Genomic DNA, 15,212 nt, shown 5'->3' with positions numbered 1-15,212 from the left:
TCTCAGTATTTAGTTAAAAAAGAAAACAGTTGTTTCTATTAATAAGATTCTACTTGGTAATCCAGATAAGATGACTGAATTTGTATATTGGGAAAATTCAGAGTCTTACTTTAGCAATCATTTCCTGTACTTTGCAGTTACTGGGGAATACATGTTAAAAACTTAGATTTTCAGATGGTTTTCCTTCAGTTCCTAAAACATGTTTTCCTCCTTTTAAATAGATTTAGCTTCCCCAAACATTTGGCGAATATCTACCATGTGACAAATACATACACTAGATGTTAAGATCTTCATTCAGTCAATGAGGAAACACACAGTAAGTGATTAGGAGATTTACTCAGGGTCCTTACCTAGAGTCAGAATCCAGGTCCAAGTCCAGCAGTTTTCCCCACCACATGGCAGAAGCTATTTTTAATATATTGAAGAGTTTTCACTGTTCTCCGGAGTCCTCATGGCTTAAAAAGTAATCCATGGTACTATTTTTGCTCTCCTTTTATCTCAGTTTGGAGTCCCTGATTAGTCTCCAAAGATGCACTTTGATCATGATGAATTCTGAACCTGAAAATTAAAGTTTCTCTGAGCTCACAACGTTTGAGTAAAATTATCCCTACATCTGTTTAGGGTAAATTGCTTAAAATTCTCTTTCGCTTTTGGAATAAGATTTAGATGGATTTGATAAATGAATGATGTCATGTCAATTTTTTAAAAAAAATGACAAAAATCTCATTAGGAAAATAGAAAACAAAGCTTTAAGAAGCAATTCAGAAAAAGAGAAGAGAGCTAAAACCACTGAAAGATACACAATTTCTTTAGTAATCATCAAATGTCAATTAAAATGATCAACGAAAGGGAGGGGTAAAGGGTATGGTATGTATGAATTTTTTTCTTTTTTCTTTTTATTTCTTTTTCTGAAATGAAACAAATGTTCTAAGAAACGATCATGGTGATGAATATACAACTATGTGATGATATTGTGAGTTATTGGTTATATATCAAGAATGGAATGATCATATGGTAAGAATGTTTGTGCTTGTATATTGTCATGTTGAATAAAAAAACGAACAGGAAAAAATGATAATGAGGTATTTCACATTCTCCATTTTGGTAACAATCTAAAGTCTGTCAGTTCCACTTGTTGCTAAGTATGTGGTACAAGGAGAACATTTAAGTATTGCTGGTGGGAATGTAAATCGATGTAACCACTTTGGAAATAATTTAATGCTAAATAATAAAACCGAAGATATATTTTAGAACTCACCAATACATCATATCTCCTTGAGAGACTCTTCCTCATGTGTATCAGTAGACAAGTGCACTTAAATAAAAAAACAAAAACCAAAACACTGGACACAACTCAAATGTTCACTAGAGTAGAATAGGGGAATGTTATGGTAAATTTGTCAAACAAAATATAGGAAGTCCATTAATGCATAACAGCCATGAACAATGTATGGATGAAGCTCACAAACATAATGGGGGATAAAAAAAAACTGCAGAAAATGATGTATACTATAATTCTATTTGTATGAACCTAAAAAATGTAAAAATGAAATTTTATATTGATTAAGGATGCAAATATATGTGACAAAGCCATGAGGAAATGAAGGGGAACAGAAAACATACATTTCTATGATGGGAAAATGAGGGAAAATGGATTGAGAAGGGGCAGGAAGGGACTTCAAAGATGTAGTAATGTTGTTGTCTACTGGTAGTCATTGCATCTTCTTTTTAGGCTGTTCATGTTTTATACATTTCTTGTAGCTACCCAAATATTTAATAAAAACATATTTTAAAAAAGAAAATTAAATCTAGGTTATTTTTCAGTTGAGTTGTAGTGAGAGTAAATTTGTGATTTGCTACAAATATAAAATGAAACTTCTAAGTTGTAAAAAATCAAATGAAAACATTTCTAGGCATGTTGATGTTCACTGATTGATAAAATACAAAGTGACATCACTAATTCCAGGCAAACACTTGTCCACTGAGAGAGGTTAGAAATGTACTTCAGAATTCTCTATCATTAGAGCTATCCAATCTATTACATTTTGAAATATTTTTTAAAAATAAAAAGTATACATAAACAGTATTCTTTTGTGTACCAAATCAACAAATTAAGTAGATATTAAATTTTCTCAAACATGTGTGACTCCTTTTAAATAAAAAAACACACAGTTTAGACCTTGCCACTCATCCCTTTGCCCATCCTCTCTCTTCACAGGTGACCATTATTCAGAATGTGTTTAAATCATTAAAGGAAAAAGAAAAGCAAAAGTCACACATTATAACCTGTCTTGTTTTGCTTTTGGCCATTTTAATAAGAAACAAATGCAAACAATTCTCTCTCTGTCCATCTAGCTTAAGGGTTTCAAAATACCAATTTCAGAACTGTTCCTTCTACTATCCAAGGCTTACCTAATAGTTACTGAGCATACGTTACAAATTCCAATGCCTTAGATCCCAGGCAGGAGAGATGAGAGCCCTTGTGAGTTTGGGAAACTCTGCCTAGATTAAGAGTCCATGCCCAGTTTATAAAAGGCAGACGCTCGGTGTCTTCTGGGAATAGCAACACGTGAATAGACAATAATATCTAGTTATCTGTTTTTTTAAGGAAAAGATGAAAATTTTGTGCCCTTATTTCTATTTTCTAAATTTCGGCAACTGCTTAGAGCTTTAAAATACACCTTTAAATTAAATCAAACCTGTCTGAATGCTAGAGTCAGAGGGTTAACTGCTAGTTTGCAACCACAGTTAAATGGGACAGTTATGCAAATATCTTTCTGGTTTAGCATACTGTCCTTTCTGTTTTTCCTGATTCTCTTATTTAGTCAATAATATTTGCTGCTGAAATTTGAACTTCCTGGTTCTAGGCATCCTTTTATGACCTGACCTTGCTCTGCCATTGCAGAATCATCTCCAACTGCTCCTATCAGAGTGGTTTCCTTGTAGTCCGCTAAACATGTTTGACATTGTTTTGCCTCCACAGTTTTGTTCAGTGAATTTGCATCTATGAATGTGTCATACAGTGCAAAGAGATTTTATTTGCATTAACTAAACTTGCATCCTCCTCCCAGCTCAGCTACACACTAGTTGTATGTTCTTAGCCATGTTAATTCATTCCCTGAAATTTCAGAATCCTGATCTGTACAATTAGATTAGCATATTGAAGTCTAAATAAAATAATGTAATGAAATGCTTGATATGAGCATAATATGTGTGTTATAAAATATATCCCTGTATCCATAAATCCAAGCTCTCATTCTTAAGTATCTTGTTCAAATCCCACCTTCATTCGAATATCTTCTTTTGAAGCCACTCCTGCAGAACCTACTTTCTCCATGGTATATTTGCCATATGGAACAATTATGTAATTTCTGTACTAACTTTTCCCATAATTGTCATTACTTTAGTCACAATGTAAACTCCTATAAGACAATAATAAAAGTTTTGAGGTTTTTGGTTATCTTACAGTGTTTTATACATTCTCAGTGTTTGGAAAGATGCCATCTAGTTCCTCTAAACCACTGAGCCTCTGAACTGTAAGGTAAAGAGAAATCTTAGAAATTATAACTTCAATTGATCGTTTTATAGATAAGGAAATTAAATCCTCATTTAAATGACTTATCAAGGTCCCATTGATGGTTAGGAACAGGACTGGGAAACTGGGATTAAATATTACAACATTGGAGTTTGTCCACTCTTAGAATAATCTTAATGTAGCTGTTCATAGCATGAGCTTTGGAGTACATATTCTACGCTAGTTCCTTCTCATACCAGCTGTGTGACTTGAGGAAGTTATGTAACATCTCTGAGCTTCGGTTTCTTAATCTCTCAACTGAAATTATTAAAATCTGAGGTTGTTTTGAGTTTAAGTGAGGTAAGGTCTGTACAGTATTTACTCCAGTGCTGACAGATACCATCTACTCAGTATAATCTATATAGATGTAAGCATGAGGATGATGCCAATGCTGCTAATGTATTTTCATGTCCACTGACTCTGTCATTTAGGGAAGTGGAAATTGGTTGTGACCCTGGCTTCACTATTTGGAACAATCACGCAGAAAAGAAGGAACTCAGCAACACATGGAGACAAAGGAGGCAAAGCAGAGACCATAGATCACCCGAAATCAAGGAGAGGCAATCATGCACCCCTTGAATAATCTCGTGGCTCCCCACAAGCAAACATGACCTGGAAAACAATGTGTAATTATTGTAGATGAAATTGGGGTTGCTGGAGTCTCATTTCTAGCCTTAGCTGTGTGTCACCTACCTTGGTCTCATCTTTGTGGCTATTTCTGCTGTTTCTAGTCTAAAACCATTGTCACCATTGTTGCTTTTGGTGGCTCCACTGCCACCATCGTCATAAACAGTCCTGGGATGTTTGAAAGTTGCTGCTCATCTGCAGTTGCTTTTGAGGCTGGCTCTGACCTTGTTTTACTAGGAGATGGTGTACAGGAAAAGTCAGAGGCTTTTCAGCAATATAATTGATATTTTATGTTTAAATCTGCCACTTACTAATTTCATGACATGTTGGGAAAGTTACTTGATCTCTCTGGGATTTAGTTCTTTATCCTTAAATCAGAATACTGTTTCCCACGAAACAGGGTTGTCCTGAGGATTCAGTGATTTCATGTCATTAAAATGTATTAACTTACTGCTTGCAAATAGTGTGGTTTATGATAGCTACTAATTATTGCCATCTTAATCTTCATCATGGGTCTACTTAAGTGCCATTACCACTTTTACTTTGTTCTATATCTCAAAACTGACTGAAATCTCACTTTCCCAAAATTCTTATGGGTAACAGGTTAAAGAGATCATTTATATAACTCCAACTAGAACGATGTCTGGAACATAACAGCTACATGATACATGTTAACGTCTCCTCTGCTGTATGTACTCCCATTGGTTTGCTTTTTCCTTAGGGCCATTTTGCACAGATTCCTTACTTTGGTGTTACAATCCATCTATTTGCAATCCAAGTCTGGATTCTAATGTACAAGTCTTCCTCAACTGACTAAATAGGGTGCTGTGGAGAGCAAGGATTCAAGGAAGAACTCCATTCCTATTGGGGCACAGCATAGCAGTTAGAATCTTAGGACCAGACCTTAGTCTGGACTGTAGGACCAGATTGCTTGGACTGAAATTTCAGCTATACCTCTTACTGTGTAACACTGGGCATTTTATTTAATCTCTCTGTGTCTCAATGTCCTCATCTGTGAGATGGGGATGATGATACCTATGTAATTAAATGCGTAACATAAAGTTGTTAAAGTCATCTTCATAAGGTTGTTGTGAGAAATTAATTAGTAATTAATAAATGTTAAGTGCTGTGAAAAATTCATAGTGCATAGTTGACATTCAACGAATGTTAGCTATATTACTGCTACCATTGCAACAACTACCAACACATAGGGAAACGAAGACAAAACAGTTTCAAGGATAGAGCCAATGGGTTTCTGAGGTAGAGGAAGAAGAAAATTCAGGGGAAATTTGTAACATGAAAACAACCTGTGAGGATTCATGTCTGGCACAATGATTAGCATATTAGCTCAGAGGGACTCAGGTGCTTTTCTTCCTAAACCACAGCTGACAGAGAAACAGGGCAAACCTCATCTGGCACACAGAGCCCCAGCACCCCCACTGGAAAGGCTGAAGAAGGCATGAGTTTTACCCCCCAGAATTCTTTCTGCCATCCTGCAGACACCCCCAGGGGACCCAGGAAGTGCTTGTGTACATCAGTCCTAACGTGACCCAAAGTTGCACACAATTGCATTCCACTTTCCTTAATGATATCTGTAGCTGACATGGATGATTAATCTGCTATTTTGAATTATTTCCATCTTAAATTTAAATAAAGAACAAATGTTTCCCTCAGGTGGATTCACAGTGCTTTATTCTGGAGAGTTTTTGAATTCAGCAACAAGTAAATATTATGGTCTACATAAAAGGTAATGCTAAATAGTCTACATTAGGTAATGCTAAATAAACAGTTTCAATATAGTTCTAATATACATGTGATATGTAGATTCATCTCAAATTTTATTATCATGAATGCATTTGAGATTCTAGTGTTTGGAAAGTACCAGTGCTGCATTATTAAGGTACAAAATTTCTTTCTTAGGTAGCTTGATTATAAAAAACGTTTGTTAGATTATAAAATGGAAATTATTATCATACACATTGTTAAAATTGTTTCACATTTTCAAATGTCACAGAAGAACACAGAACTGTGATATCAAGCATTGAATCTTTTGGATTTAATTTCATAGATCTTGGTAACATTTACCTTGCTAATCTTTGATATTAATTTTCTTTTGTTGTCTGATTTTCCCAGAGTAGAACTTTTAAAAAAAATTTTCCTTTTTAACATAAAATCTATAAGTTTGTCTTTGAAATTTAGAATATTTGTGTTGGTTTCCCTATAATAGCTATTTGTAGATTACAGAGATTTTCAAGCCTAAATTGTATATAGAATCATATATGAAAGAAAAGTATTGGATTACACCAGCTGGTATGATCCAATAGTGTGGTTCATATTTCCCTACATATAATTTTTGATCATTTCTAAATGTTTAAGAAGGGTATCTGGTAGATTATAAGGAAAATTTTTGTGAGTTTTTAACTGATTTTCCTTTGTTGCATTTGTGTATCCACTGTCCAACACAAGTTGTATGTTTTTCAGGGAACTATTTTAGAATAAACTTGAATATTTTAAGCTGCTGATTTAAATTCCCTAAGAAATGATACCCTCAAGGGCATCTCTAATATTTTCAAATTATGAAAATAATATTAGTTAGGGATTAAATCTTGTTCTCCAGAGAAGAATGTTTAAGTCCTAACTTCCAGTGCTGTGAAGGGGACCCCACTTGTAAATAAGATCTTTGAAAATGTTATTATTAGTTAAGGTGTTGACTCATTTGTGAATAGGACCTCCCAAAATTCTATTTAGCTGAAGCAAAATGGAATCACTGTGGGTCTTAGTCCATAAGGCTGGAGTCCCGATAAAGAAGGGAAATTTGGTTGCAGTCCGTCAGTAGAAGCCAGAAATCGGAAGAAACCAGAGACTGAAGCAGATAGTCAGGCAGTGGAGGCAGAATGCAAACCAAGGAATGGCAAGGATTGTGGCAAGCTGGAAACAGAGCGCTGCCGACTCAGGAAGATGGATGTCCTGTTGAGACTGATTTTGGACTTCTAGCCTCCAAAACTGTGAGCCAATGAGTTCCTATTGCTTGAGCCAACCAGTGTATGTTATTTATCATAGCATCCCTGACAAACTAAAACAATATTGATCTATAATATTATGCAATGTTTAACTTTTTTTTGTGGTCATCTCTTATCTTGTGGGTGAAGGATGGAAAAATAGAGGGAGGGGTTGGCCCCACCTTTTTTTTTTTTTGAAATGTGCTACTTCCAATAGCCTTGGCTCGAAGGGTATTAACTGGGCTGCACATGCTAGATGTGCCAGGGTGAATTAAGAAACTTAGTTTTGAAATCATTTCTACAAACATTTATCCCAAAATTACTCAGTATTTTCCCCTCAAAAACTGTTTCCTAGTTTCTTGATCAATGTTATCACTACCAATCTACTTCCCAAAGCCATAAATCTCTGTATTCTATCCATCTCCACCCTCTTACTCACTCTCTATATCAAATTCATTACTTCAACCTATTCTGTGTCAGGCACTGTTCTGGAAACTAGTGAAAAGAAATCAACATCATAAAAAACAAGTTTCTGTCCTCATCGGTTTTCTGTAGTGGGAGGAGAGAAATGAAAAACTCAGAGACAAATATATAACTGCATCTAGTGGCATGTTGTGCAGTTATTATGATTCATATGAGATCATTATCTTGAAAAATTGTTTAGAGGTCAGTATGAAAAACCTAGACTGGAATCTGAAGGAATATTAAAAATGCATAGTGCCATCAAACACTACAATTGACTAAAAATTACCAGAAAAAAGATATAATTTTATTACTCATAGAAAAAAATTCTTTTTTTTTCCGAGGTTAGAGAAGAGACTTCATTCTTTTAAAAGTGAGTATTATATAGATATCCCTTTTTAGTTTATGTTTAGAAAAAAATATCTTGAGCCTAGGGAATTTTTTTTTCCTCATGGTCAGGCACCGGGAATCAATCCCTGGTTTCTGGCATGGCAGGCAAGAACTCTGCCTGCTGAACCACCGTGGCCCACCCGAGCCTAGGGAAATTCAATTAAGTTTAATTAAACAAATATTTTTCCATAGTCTACTATTTATATACTCATTCATTCCACAAATGTTTCTTGAGAATTTCCTGGACACTGGGGACAAAATAGTCCTGGGCATTCAGGACAAAGTCTCCGCCCTGAAGAAATTTACAATATAGTGTAGCAGACAGATAAATCAACAATCAAGCCCCCTTCCCCACCCCCCACACACATCCTAACTCTTTTATTTCCTAGCGCTCCAAATATTGCTCCTCTCATGCTTCAATAAAATATTTCCTACCAGTTCCCAAAGGGGGACTTTTTCAGCCACAGATTCTATAAATAGCATCTTAACTGATCTCCACTTCATTGTTCACATTGCCACACTAATCTTTCTAAAACATTCCCCTGTGATTGTCGGTCTTCTACCTTATGATCCCATTCACATTCTGGCCTCTATCTATTTACCAAAACTTTTTACTTCTTTATAGCCTGAATAATACCTCTAGGTGTCATGGCAGATGGCCTACCACTCTAAGCACAGGGCAGACTAGCCAGACCTCAGCTTCCATGGTTCTGCCCTGGTAGCCACTTTTCCTTCAGTTTGTTTCTTCTTTACTCCTTACAGCCTTACAGGCATTGCTTCTGTTCATATACATTTCTCAAAATCTTTGTTGGCTTTGTGTGCATTCCCTGGAAAGGAGGTGGGGGGATGAGGAGCAAGATCCAAACCATCAGACAACAGAGTATTCCCCAGATCCTTCCTAGATAATTGAATTTCCAATCCTGACTTCCACTGAAATGACTGACTGGCTCCATGTTCAGTCACACCCTCTTTAGCTAAGGGTTGTTCCATTAAACCCTTACATGGAGTCCTGTCCTATGGAGTCTCACTTCCTGAAAGCTCAGAGAGGAACTTGGTAAGGCTACTTTTGGTCCGACTCTCAGAGCACCTTATCTAGATAGGCTCAGAATTTTCTAAACCATCAATTTCTGGTTTCTTTGTGCTTAAGAGTTCAGTTTTCAGCTTATTCCTTTCCTCTCATTTTTTTACTATAAGCTGCAAAGAGATGTCAAGATGCACCTTCCACACTTGAAAATCTCCTCAGGCAAATATCCAACTTCATCACTTGCAAGTTCCGCCTTCCACTTTATAATGAGGGCTGTCTTTCTTCCAGTTTCCAGTGACACATTCATCATTTTCTCCTTAAGACCTCATTGAAAGTAACTTTTACATCCATATTTGGAGCTAGTATTTTGCTTGAATTGAAAACTGAGTTTCATACTACTTTCTCAGAGCAGTAGTGGAGTGTGCTGAGAAAATGCTGTTTTTCATTCAAAGAATTGCATGGAAATCAATGGAGCCAGTATTTCACTCAGTTTTCAAAACTGAGTTACACACTAGTTTTACAGAGCATATAGGTGAATATTCTCTGAAAATGATGTTTTTCACTCAAAGAAGTGCATGGAAATCAATGGAGCCAGTATTTCTCTCTTCCAAGCAATCTAAGCTTTTACCATTAAGCACCTCACATTTCTTACAACCTCTACCCACTACGCAACTTCAAAAAGACTTCCACATTTTTAGGCATTTGTTACAGTGGCATCCACTTCTTGGTACCAAAATTGGTTTAGATCCCTAATCACTAAAATAAATACTATACAATGGGATGACTTAAAGGATAGGAATTTATTGGCTTAGACTTTTGAGGTTAGGAGAAGTCCAAAATTAGGATTTTGACAAGGCAATGCCTTCTCCCAGAAGAATGTGGCATTCTAGGGCTAGCTGCTGGTAATCTTTGGGGTTTCTTGGCTTTTCCATCACATGACAATGCAGTGGTGGGTCTTCTCCTTTCTCTTCTGGATTCCATTGACTTCCAGATTCTGGTTGCTCCCCATGACTTCTTTCTCTGTGCCCTTTTCTATAAGCCCTCCAGTAGTAGCACTGAGACCATCCTCATTCAGTTGGGCCATACCCACCTGAAGTGACCTCATCCAATTTCCTATTACAGTGCATTCATATGCACAGGAATGGATTAAGATCAAGAACACATTTTTATGGGCTGCATAACTCCAATATACCACAATAATAATAGTTATCATTTGTTGAGAACGTTCGAGTTAATGCATGTTTAATAATTTTGCTGAATAAATCAACTCATAAACTGGGAGGATACCCAAAATGCCTTTTCCACCATGTGTTGTGTTGGCTTCCATCTAAAGTTTTCTTTCTGGTCTGGGGGATTTGACTAGCTTCTGTGCTGATTGTTTAACTCTTTTTAAAACATTAGGCCAGAGTTTCAGGGCCCAGTGGCCAGGGAGCATGCAGAAAGCCCACCTAGGTGAAAGGAGAGTCCAAGTAGGTGGTCCTGTTCTTTCACCAGCTTGGGGACAAAAGCCTGGGAAGATGCCTTCAGACTTTAATTTATTAACAAGGCCCATGATTTTGTGTTTCTTGATGACACACTTTTAAGTTTGGGTACTTCTTTTCCTATATGAGAAGTTATAATATATATTTGAAATGCAAGTTTCCAGCTTATGTTATGCCTTTTTGCTCCAATGGATCTAAGGAACACAAAGGGTGATGACAGTAACAAGGGTTGTTGATTCTCAAACTGGGATAGCTGTAGTTTCTCCAGCAAACTTTTCTTTTACTGACCAAGGAGGCATTTTTAAAAGAGTTGTACATTGTTTTCTTATGCAAACTGGATAATATTTTTTGTTTGCTTGGATGTTCTATTTTTCTCATAGTCTCAATAATTTTGATATTATATTTAGATTCTGATGCTAACCGCAAATTGGGTTGGTCTCCACTGGTTCCTTCTGTTTTTTGATTTTGCATTTGTTTTAAGGACAAAGGTAGGTATCAATCATCACCTTCTTAAAAATGTGAAATTCTGCTCTGTGTATCCTTTATGCCTCCACACGTACACTGATGATGTCCTGCCATACCTTATGCTGTAAAATTAAACTGTTTTGTGGTACATTACGTCATGCTTCTCCAAATTCTAAGAAATTATGCCGGTGGCTTCAAAAAACAAAACAAAACTTTAGGCCAACAAGTTGAACTGAGATTGTATATGATGCAGGGGAAGAAAGCATGGGGGTGAAAGGAAGCTTTTCAGTATTATTTTTTCTCTTTTTACTTGATCATAAGGACTTGAAGCTCCATTGCAATCTATTCATAATGGTTTCTCCCATTGGTTATTGATACAATCAAAGTAAAGAACACTATTAAAAGTACTCATACTGTTTTCTTATAGTCTTTAAGTTATTACTGTTGAAATCGCTTATAAATCTTAGAGTACATTTTGTTGTATTACACTGATCGCTTGGGAGAATTTCTTTGCTTTGAAATAAAATATTAAAAACAGTTTTACTCATTATGATACTAGAATGAAATTCTTTTCACTTTTCTTTTTACAGCCTTGTTTTTGTGATGAACAGAGACGAACATTTCAGCTCTTTCTTCTACTTTGTTATTTTATTTAATAAATATATAACCTTGGGAAGGATTTAGTAATTTAATTGTCCCCTATATCATATTACTTGAAGATTCCTTGCCTGCGAGTATGCCATATTCAGCTCATATTTTTCTAGTTTATTGAATTTTCTGCTCTACTCAGCTCCCTCTACCCTAGAGGGCCCCATCTGCAGTTTTAAAATATTGATTATTAATTCTAAAAAGGTGGTTTATACTGCAAAGCAAAACCTGGAATTGAGCCAGAGAGTGGCCATATACTCAGAAACATCTCTGCAGAATAGAAAGGAAGATTTTCCTGAGAACATTTCTATTGCTGAAAGATAGTCTAGAAACTTTTGCCCTAAGTGGTTCTGGAGGGCCACAGTAATAAGTTAGATGCATAAAGTTGCAATCAAAAGGACTCAGTTTAGGTCCTCGTAGTAACTGCGTACTAGATATCAGCAAAGTGAAATATTTCTCATTCTCAAAAATGGAGACCATTCTGCTTTCGGTATAACTTGTTAAAATTTTCATCTAAATTCCTTTTTTTATCTCTGAATTTTTCCTCTTACCATATAACTGTGCATGGTGGCAGGAGTACATGAAAAAATGATCTTAGAATATAGAGGAATGTAGGATTTGAAGTTATTATTGATTAATCATGTAATCTGAGACATTTTGGAAAGTTCAGTCTCTTCATTTGTAAAATCTCCTTTTCTGTATGATTATCAGGATTAAACAAAACAACATGTATGAAAGTATCTGGCACGAAGTGTCTAATCAGTGTGAAACAGGCAATCTTAGGTTACAAGCATTCTCCAGCTCTGCAGAGCATTGTTCATAGAGTCTGACTTTAGAAAACTCAACTTGAAAATGGAAACTGCACGTGTATTTAGATAAACACCTCACTTATACACTTTAGGGGTGAAAAAAAGAGAAAAAACTTTCTTCTGTATACTAACCACTGTGCCTGAGACTTTTTTCAAGTCCTGTTAAACAGCATAAATTATTTATATCATAAATTATATGATATAAAGTCATATTTCCAGAGTCTACTAGCTCAGGAATTCTGCTTTCTGCACTAATCTAAAACCTGCCTGTATTATGAAAATCTCCATTCTCTCCCCCATAACTTTTTTTTTTTTTAAAGTATGTAATTTACTTTCTTTTCAATCCCTTTGAAATTTAGTAGCTAGCATTCTGGATTTCCTATACTTTTTCCTTCACCTCTGAACATCAAGTCTTTCTTAGAATTGCCCTATATTCCTTCTCTCTCTTATTGACTTCATACCTCCTCCTAATCCCTCCATTTCTATTTTAAAATCGTTTACATAACTAGTAAAATTCAATTAAAATGTACTGCCTGCTTTTGGAACGTCCTCTGATTACCCCAACTCCAGCACTGTGAATTTAGTAGACACACATATATTGCTGTACAATGATGAAATTTTGATTCACCTTGTGTTCGTTTTAGTTTGTTTTAAGTTCCAGATCTGCCCTCCTCACTTCTCCACCCTCCCATGTGCCCCAGGCAGCTGCCGAGGTTGAACTGCTTCTATAGGATCCCTTGCTCTGTGGTTTCTAAATGGGAGACACTAGCAAAGGATTATAAGCAGAGGAGAGAGTGAGTCAGGATGTTGGCTTAGGTCACTTCCTACTTGACTGCAGTGGGTCAATTGCCGCACTCTACTAAACGCTCCTGTTCAGGCAGTCTGTGCGGTTTGTACTTTCCTCTCCCCTGCTCCTTCTCCTGACCCCTTAGGACTAAAGGTGGCAATGGCTGGTTGCTGTTACCTCCTCTGGAGGTAATGCCCCATTTCTGGTGATTTTTCTGCACTTGTAAATATGTTCTATATAGGCCTTTATTGCCCAATGACTGTTAAACTGTTTCCTGCTGGGACTCTGGCTAATTTTTAGGCTGTCAGATTATGTCTTCATCATGTTTATTTTGCAATAGCACGGCTTCTGTCCTTCTTGGCTCACTGTCCCTGTTTTGAGCCAAATAGACATGCCAATAAAGTAAAGGGTATTGGAAAAGGCCAACAATTACACTCTGAGTGAAATATCAAATTATAAAGATAAACAACTCATAGACAAGAGTAAGCCTTAGATGATGGCATTATATTTCACCCCTTTAGAAAAATTGAGTGAATTCTTTCTATAAGAAAATATACAACTCTCCTTTCCCCTTTAAAAATGCTTTATGTTATAGCTTACTTTATATATATAATGTGTTTTCTTTCTTCGAGTTATTTTTCCTCAGTGGAATTTTCACAGACAATTTTCTGAGTTGGCCTCACAGAAAAGACATTACTATATAAAGTTCTCTCTTTTAGGAGGAAATAGCAGAAAATGACATTCCTTAAAAATTACACATCCACAGAATTTAATAATAAAATCTCATTTAGGTAAGCAAGATGACAGAATTACTCCTTGTAAACTTATTTAAGAATTTTATGAAGCTAGTTTCAAACGTATTTTTCTAAAAGGCATATTTTTTCTGCCCCAATCTGGTCTCTTTTCCTATGTCAGTACCCTATTTCTTTTCTTACAGAGCACAGAGAAGGCTTTTCATGGTTCTCGAAGAATTTACTCCTCTGGGTTGGCTGTGCATGCCTGGGAGCTGTAATTATGGTTATCACCAGAAGGCTCCTAAAACACTTAGGATATACAACATTTTTCATTTGGTTAAAGATCTACCATTTTCATGGTTCACGAACTCAAAAAAAATCTATCAGGTTTTCATTCAGAACTTCTCACTTAATCTTCACCTTTTGCCCCTTTTTCCATGAACTGTAAGATGTTCTGCTGCTTCTCCTGGCAGTGGATTTCACTGAGACTTGCTTTCTTATTATACACATGGCTGACAAAGGGACTGCAAATGTGGTTTTAAAGTTTGTTATTAGTTTTTCATCCTAAATAGCCACCTTATCACTCATTATATCTCTATTAATATTATTGCACTTTACAGTCACCCCTGTTTTCAGATAATATCTGGAATGACAAGATAGAAGATGAGCCACAAAGCAAAGAACATCTAGATGATACATAGAACAATATTTGCTTAAAGCAAGAAATTCATGACTTTCCTGAACTACTTTTCAAGACAATGCATTGATTTCTTTTTTTAAAGCTGTTTTTTAATCTTAGTTACCTAAAAAGGAAACCAGAAAGCCCCAAGGCTTATATTAGAAGATATGTCAGTTTAGGAAAGTTGCTATATTTTCTTGAAAGAGGATATAAATCACAATCATATAAACTAAGCATTAATATTAGCTGTTAATTAAATCTGCTAATGAGACAAAGGCAAATTTTACATTTTTGTCTAGCCTATGACTATTTTCTAAACTCATTTTATTTTATTAAAGAAAAATATTGGGAGGAAGGAAGACAAGGGGTGAGAGGGCAAAGCAGAGTAGGAATGGATCAACACACATTTGTCAGTGCTAGATACAAAATTACTCAGAGCAAGTACTGGACTGAAAATGAGTTAATAATTTGGAGGGTTTAATTTTTTAAATTGAGATATAGCCACATAGAATAAAATACACACAAAAAATATA

The 15,212-nt window shown here is 35.8% G+C and overlaps 1 pseudogene; it reads right to left on the bottom strand.

The window, feature by feature from the left end:
- LOC143668596 (AP-3 complex subunit sigma-1 pseudogene) overlaps positions 1-3,337 on the bottom strand; it is a 41,278-nt pseudogene extending 37,941 nt beyond the window's left edge.
- Between the last annotated feature and the right edge of the window lie 11,875 nt (positions 3,338-15,212).

This window comes from Tamandua tetradactyla, chromosome 24 (assembly GCF_023851605.1).
Source record: "Tamandua tetradactyla isolate mTamTet1 chromosome 24, mTamTet1.pri, whole genome shotgun sequence".
NCBI lineage: Eukaryota > Metazoa > Chordata > Mammalia > Pilosa > Myrmecophagidae > Tamandua > Tamandua tetradactyla.
Note: the sequence above shows the minus strand (reverse complement) of the source record. Positions and strands in the feature narration are given on the sequence as shown.